This window comes from Cetorhinus maximus, chromosome 1 (genome assembly GCF_964194155.1).
Source record: "Cetorhinus maximus chromosome 1, sCetMax3.hap1.1, whole genome shotgun sequence".
Taxonomy (NCBI): Eukaryota; Metazoa; Chordata; class Chondrichthyes; order Lamniformes; family Cetorhinidae; genus Cetorhinus; species Cetorhinus maximus.
In genome coordinates, this window is record NC_135879.1 from 135,608,035 (window position 1) to 135,614,608 (window position 6,574).

The 6,574-nt window shown below is 44.5% G+C and overlaps 1 pseudogene; it reads right to left on the reverse strand.

Annotated features, from left to right (window-relative positions):
• Positions 1–3,076: 3,076 nt before the first annotated feature.
• Positions 3,077–3,670, reverse strand: LOC144688110 (oligosaccharyltransferase complex subunit ostc pseudogene; annotated as a pseudogene).
• Between the last annotated feature and the right edge of the window lie 2,904 nt (positions 3,671–6,574).

Genomic DNA, 6,574 nt, shown 5'->3' on the forward strand with positions numbered 1-6,574 from the left:
AGTTTGGGAAGCCCTGCATTATGGCATCAGTCTAGTCACATTTGTCTAGGACACAGACTAAGCATTTGGGTAGTTTCATAACCCTGCCTATCATTGCCTTAATCGTGTTACTAGTATAGTTTTCATGTTGAGCCTCTCATAGTCACCAAGATTAAGGGCACTTTTAATGCCAATTGTTTCAAGTATCATTCACTACCTTTCTCAATATTGTTTTTATTGTCCAGATATTCCGTCAGCCAATCCTGATCCCTATACCTACAGGTGGACGTTCTGTTCAATTCCCAGCATTGCTTTCTTCATTACCTGATCTACAAAAGATGTACCATTGTAATTGCTCAATTTGACATGCTTTTCACAGCCTGGAGAAGCCCAATGTGACTATGGCTAGGTCAGTGCAATGAATGATGTTACTTCGAACCTTATAGTTAAAGACGTGACTATTACAAGATGGTATTTATTATGAATGCTGCAGGGCAATTTATCAGTGTAATCAATTTGGAGGTGCTCCAATGGTTTAGATTGGATTTGAGAGATGAGAAATGCATTCTTGTACCACACTGAATAAATCGATAATATGCACAGCTATTAAAACAGACCTGTGTTTGCTAAGCTGATTTTCATTACTTAGCATTATTCATTATATTGAATACAGAAATGCATTGTTTGATTGACAGCTCAGGCTTTCTGATCTCTGCTGTCAATTTCACAATGATTGTTTACATAAGTTAAGTGGTTTCAAGGGTTTGTGGGTTTTATTATTGATATTTAAATGACTTGGATGATTGACACTTACATTAGCTTGTAGTGAAATGACTTTTTTCAATATAGGAGAAAGTTATGAATAAATTACTTTTTCCAAAGCTTTTTTACACAGACTACTGTCACTACAGGGTCCATTGGTTCTACACAATGTATTGTGGGTCAATGGGCATGGAGGTACCATGGTTTGGCATAGGGAACATGAGCATTGGGTTAAGTGGAAGGGCAAAGTTTGGCATGGGGGGCCTGAGGGGCCATGGGGGTTAGGTGGGGGCATGAGATGGCACGGATGGAGCATGGGGAGTGTTTAGAGGATGATGATGGGGTGTGTGGGGTGAGGTCTGGAGGGTCATTGTGTTTTTATTTTAACTGGGAAAAGTCCCATAGAACCGAGGTAGGCCTTTTAAACAGCCCACTCTGCACCTTGTAGCCCCTGTGGCTGCCACCAAACTTCTTCCCAGGTTGGCCATCCTGACTCGAGCCTGTACCCGCTCCCCGGCAATGAAGACCCCGCGTTTGTGGACACTTTCCCCCGAGGTGGGTAGGTCGAACCGGGAATTGCCCCAACTCCCGCTACCCATCTCGAGGATGGATATTCGAGCCATTGACCCAGTGATAATGAAGGACAACAGTAAAAGCCCAAATGAGGATGGTGTGCGATGTGAATGCTTTGGTAGTTCCATGATATAGTTACTATAAGCGAAAACGGCCACAGAGGAAGGAGGCGCTGTCAAAGTAACCTCAGTGAGGTGCTGAGTGCATCCTGCAGATCATGAGTCCATTAAATATGGCATATCTATGGTGGAAAGTAGATATTGTCCTCATCGCAACTTTCATCCCGGCCAGTGTTATTTTCCCTCCCTGTAACAAACGTGTAGTCGTGATATTATAGGTTTTTGTAAAAAAGCTAATTTTCCTTTTAAATGGACACGAGGCCTTAAAGATGGCTGCCAAAAGTCACCTGACCTTTTTCAACTGCAATGCGGTCAAGCCCTAGACAGTTCCAAGTGGATTGTAGGTAGACATATCCAGACATGTGAAGCCATTTGAAATTCAATTTGCATTTCCACAAGGGTAAACCAAAACTCACTGTGGCCTCCCTGGAGGTGTGAATGGCCCTTCCCTATCTCCTCAAACTTGGGAGAATGGGAACCTTTCAAGTTAATCGCCGAGACATTTAAAAGGTTAATTACCTCAGCTAAAAAGACAAAGTATGAGACTATGCCCAATATCTGATATGGAAGCATAATTCAGCGATTTGGGATAGCAGCCATTTTATGTTTTAGAACTGTATAAATACTGTTTTTGAACATCCATTTTTTGTGCAGAACCTCAGGTAGAACTCTGAGAAGTGACTTCAGAGAGGGTTCTTGGCCAAGGGAGGACAAAAGGAAGGTATTAAGAAATAAACTTCTCTTCTGCTGAGAGACTCCAGGCAATCTGCAAGTGCTGTAACCACAGAATCAGCAAGGAATAGGAAACCTTCTCTCTCTCCTAAAAACCTGCTGACCTGCTGAACCCACCTGAAAAGGAAAACCTCTGAATGATTGACTTTCATTGCCATCGCAGCTGCTAAATCAAACCTCGAGCCTCAGCTCATAAATTAAAAGGGGGCTATAAACACACACACACAAATCCTTAGGTCACGGACCACTTTACATGTTCCTGACACTCCCACTGACCACAGCAATAGCCCCTAATTAGTACCAGCCTGATCACCCACCCCTCTCTTCACCCAAACCAGGACTCCCACCTCCACACCCAACCACTGATTGCCCAGCTCGTGGACAGACCACCCATCCTGCCTTACAGACCTGAAGGCTACAGTGTTCCAACTGGCCCAGCCTTCCAGTAGGCTTGGTGACAGTCTGCAATTTGTTGGCTCCATGGAAATGAGATCCAAGGCCAATGTCAGGGGAATACCATTGGGCCTCACTATTCGGGCTCAAGGATTATCCTCATGGCCATGCCTGAATTTCTAAGCCCATGTTTTTATGCAGGACCTAGACACAGAATTTAATGGAAACAGTTGGCAATGATGTTGAACCTTCCAAGCTGCATTTCTGCTATCTCTATTTCTCCTCCTCTTTTACTACACCATAATCTTCTTCTTTAACCTGTTGTCTATTTACTCTTTGTAGGGCAAAGTTATGCAGCATGAAACAGACCATGATTATTTTGGACAATGCTGAATTTTACAAGAGCAGGCTGCTTGAGCAGTCAAAATGACAGAATCTTTGATTTATCAACGAAATTGTGTGGTCCACAGTAATTCAGATTGCTATACATATCTCATTGTTTTTATATTCTGCAGCTGTTTTTTTTTAACAAGTGTTGTAAAAATTTATTTATGTTCTTTACAAATTCTCTTTCACCTTCAAATTACAGCATAGCACTTTTTATAGTTTCAGATTGGTCTCTTCCAGATGGAAATTCTGGCCTTGGCGCTCTCAAATTGACATTAATCCATCAAGTAACCCAACAGTTTCATTCTCATGAAGACTCTGGCTATGAAGAAGTTCAACAGGACACTGACGAAACCAATGAACAAAAGCAGGAATCGATTCAGTTTTGGAATGGCGGGGGCATTAGAACGATCCAAGATTATGAACACTAGTCCTCCCATTGTAAACAGAAAACTAGAAGCGAGACCTTTCATAATGTACTGTTCATTCACTCTGTATGCCAAGAAGGCAACAGGCCTCTGGTGGCCATGTTCATCTGTCATTGATCCCATGCTTGGAGGGTCCACAATGACACCATAAACAATACTGCCGGAGATTAGGAATTAGGAGATAATGACAAGCGCATACACGGTCATGGAGGACAGCATGTGCAGCCAACCCAGCTTCATAAGCTTCACATTGGGACATTCAAGCACCACAAATGGCAGCACGAGCGCCGTCTCCATGTCCAGGTGCTGAAATGTTTTTAATCAATCGCTTTCACAATTTCAATAGATCATCATTCCCTGACCAGGGATCGAACCTGGGCAGTGGCGATGAAAGCGTTGAACCCTGACCACTAGACCACCAGGGAAACTACAAAGATCACCAGCATGTTTGGCAGAGGTGGGATATATTTCAATGAGTTCATCAACTAAGACTACAGAGAATTGCACTGATCCATCATTTCACCTTAGCCAGAAAATAAAGAAGGCACCATAGGCTAACTCTTAATGAGGACTTCATGGAGTCTTCTGGGATAGAGAGTGTGTATTTACATGATGCTGTTTCTATCATCAGATACCACCTGGATATTAATTCAACACTAAATTACTATCTTAATGTAAGCAATTGCAAATATCACAAAAATAATTGCAACAAAGAGATCTTTTAGCCCAATTCCATAACACATGTTGCCCATGCCCCACCAAAGTAGGGTCACCATGTTTGTTAATTATGTATACAGAATTTTCATTCATTCATGCTCTGCCGAAAGGCAGGTCCTTGGCTCATTGTCTGCTGATGCTTCATCCAGAGCTGTTTTCTTGGCAGTTTGTGTCAGTGGTAGTTTGCAATTAGCTTTGACTCTCAGGTGCAGGGCGCGGAGGCGATTCCAAGTCTACCTCAGCCAGAAGCAAGAATTGACGCCATATTGTTAGAGTTATTTTGAACCATACAATATCCATCTAGCCAACCAAAATAACCAGCCCCTCACAAAATTTCATGAATAGAGAAAAAATATATCAAATTGATATGTACCCAATACCATTTTGTTCAAGTTTGAGATAGTTAAAAGAGGAGTTGGAATATAAAATATTTTTTTTTAAATGACAAAGTTTAACATGAAAGGGTTGCACCCTTATGACTGATTGCAGGGAGCTATTTATAATATGACTGTTCTATACATGTTGGTATTTGGGACACATTACTCTTAGCAGTCAGTAACCACGGTAACACAAGCTCATTATCTTTGCTTGAAAATTAAGTCTGGATAGGATGAAAAGGAATTTGGAGATTTTGCAGGCAGCAAAAACTAATTTATCAAATCCTCTAATTTTCTGCAATGAATTCTGACAGCCCATAATCCCTAATCTCCAGGGCATCGCACCTGGGGGGTGTGGTGGTTTGGGGGGGGTGCGGGTGGGGGGTGCTGCTGTTGGGGAAAGCACCCCAAAAAATACACTGGGCCACTCTCCTCTAGAAATCTCCACATAATGGATTGCACAGCAAATGGCTGGGAAGTTCAAACTTCTGTTAGGCAATTATCCTACACTGGGAACCATCCAATACTCCGATTTAAACCACAGATTTCGGATGGTTCTGACTGATTACAAGAATAGTTATCTGGGAAAAGTTAGAAGAATTAAAACCACTTCTAACTCTTGGGTAACTTTAGTACCCCCCCAACCCCTCACAGGACCCCCAACTACTGCAACTGCCCTCCTGACCCCCACAGGACCGTCAACCAACCCCCACACCCCGACTATCCCCCCGCCCTCCCCCACCTACTATCTCTGAACTCTCAACTAATCCCCATCCCCTGACTAATCCCAACACCCCCGATTAGCCTCCTGCCGTCTTGACTAACACCCCACCCGCCCGAATAGCCCCACACACCAACTACCCCCCACCATAATATAAAAACAAAAAACTACTGCGAATGCTGGAAATCCAAAACAAAAACAGAATTACCTGGAAAAACTCAGCAGGTCTGGCAGCATCAGCGGAGAAGAAAAGAGTTGACGTTTCGAGTCCTCATGACCCTTCAACAGAACTGAGTAATATTAGGAGAGGGATGAAATATAAGCTGGTTTAAGGTGGGGGGGTGGGGTGAGAGAAGTTTGGGGGGGGTGGTGGTTGTAGGGACAAGCAAGCAGTGATAGGAACAGATAATCAAAAGATGTCACAGACAAAGGAACAAAGAGGTGTTGAAGGTGGTGATATTATCTAAACGAATGTGCTAATTAAGAATGGATGGCAGGACACTCAAGGTACAGCTCTAGTGGGGGTGGGGTGGAAAGACTGACAGGGCATTAAAGGTATATACCCCCCCACCACCCTGACTAATATCACTGACCACCCCTGACCACCCAACCCCGTGACCACCTGACTTCAGACTGACACCTGACCCCCACCCACTGACCACACGACCACTGCCCATTGACCACCTGACTCCCCCACTAACCATCTGATCCCTCTGATGACCTGATTCCCCCCACCAATAACTACCCAATCCCCCTACTGACCACCCGACTCCTTCCATGACCACCCGACTCCACCCCCATGATCACCCTGCCTCCCTCCACTGACTACCCAACACCCCCATAACAAGCCAGCCACCCTCACTGACCACCCAACAACCTCACCGAACACTCAAATCTCCCCTGAGCACCCAGCACGCCCCAATGACCACCCGACCCCCGCTACTGACAACCTGAACCCCCCCTAATGACCACTCCATCCACTGACCATCCGATATCACCCCACTTTTCACCTCACCCCCCACCCAATGACCCTCCTACCCCCATCCACCCTGACCATCCTAGCATCCATCTTGAACATCATACCCCTTCCGAGCATCCTACCTCCACCAACCATCTTACCCCCCAAACACCCTACCCAACCCCCCAACCCGGCTATCATAATATCAACACACTGCCCCATCCTACCCACTTACCTTACGCACTACCTTCTCCCTGGCTTTTCAAAGTGGCTGGACCCTTAAACTTACCCGCTTTACGGCAACTAGTGTCATAAAAAGGAAGGTTTGTATTCCTTTCATCCGATAACTTGCAGTCAACTAAGAGGATTCCTGGACAGCTGCACTACACTTTTCTCACCTGGCCCGAGTTGGAAGGTCAGGCAAAAAA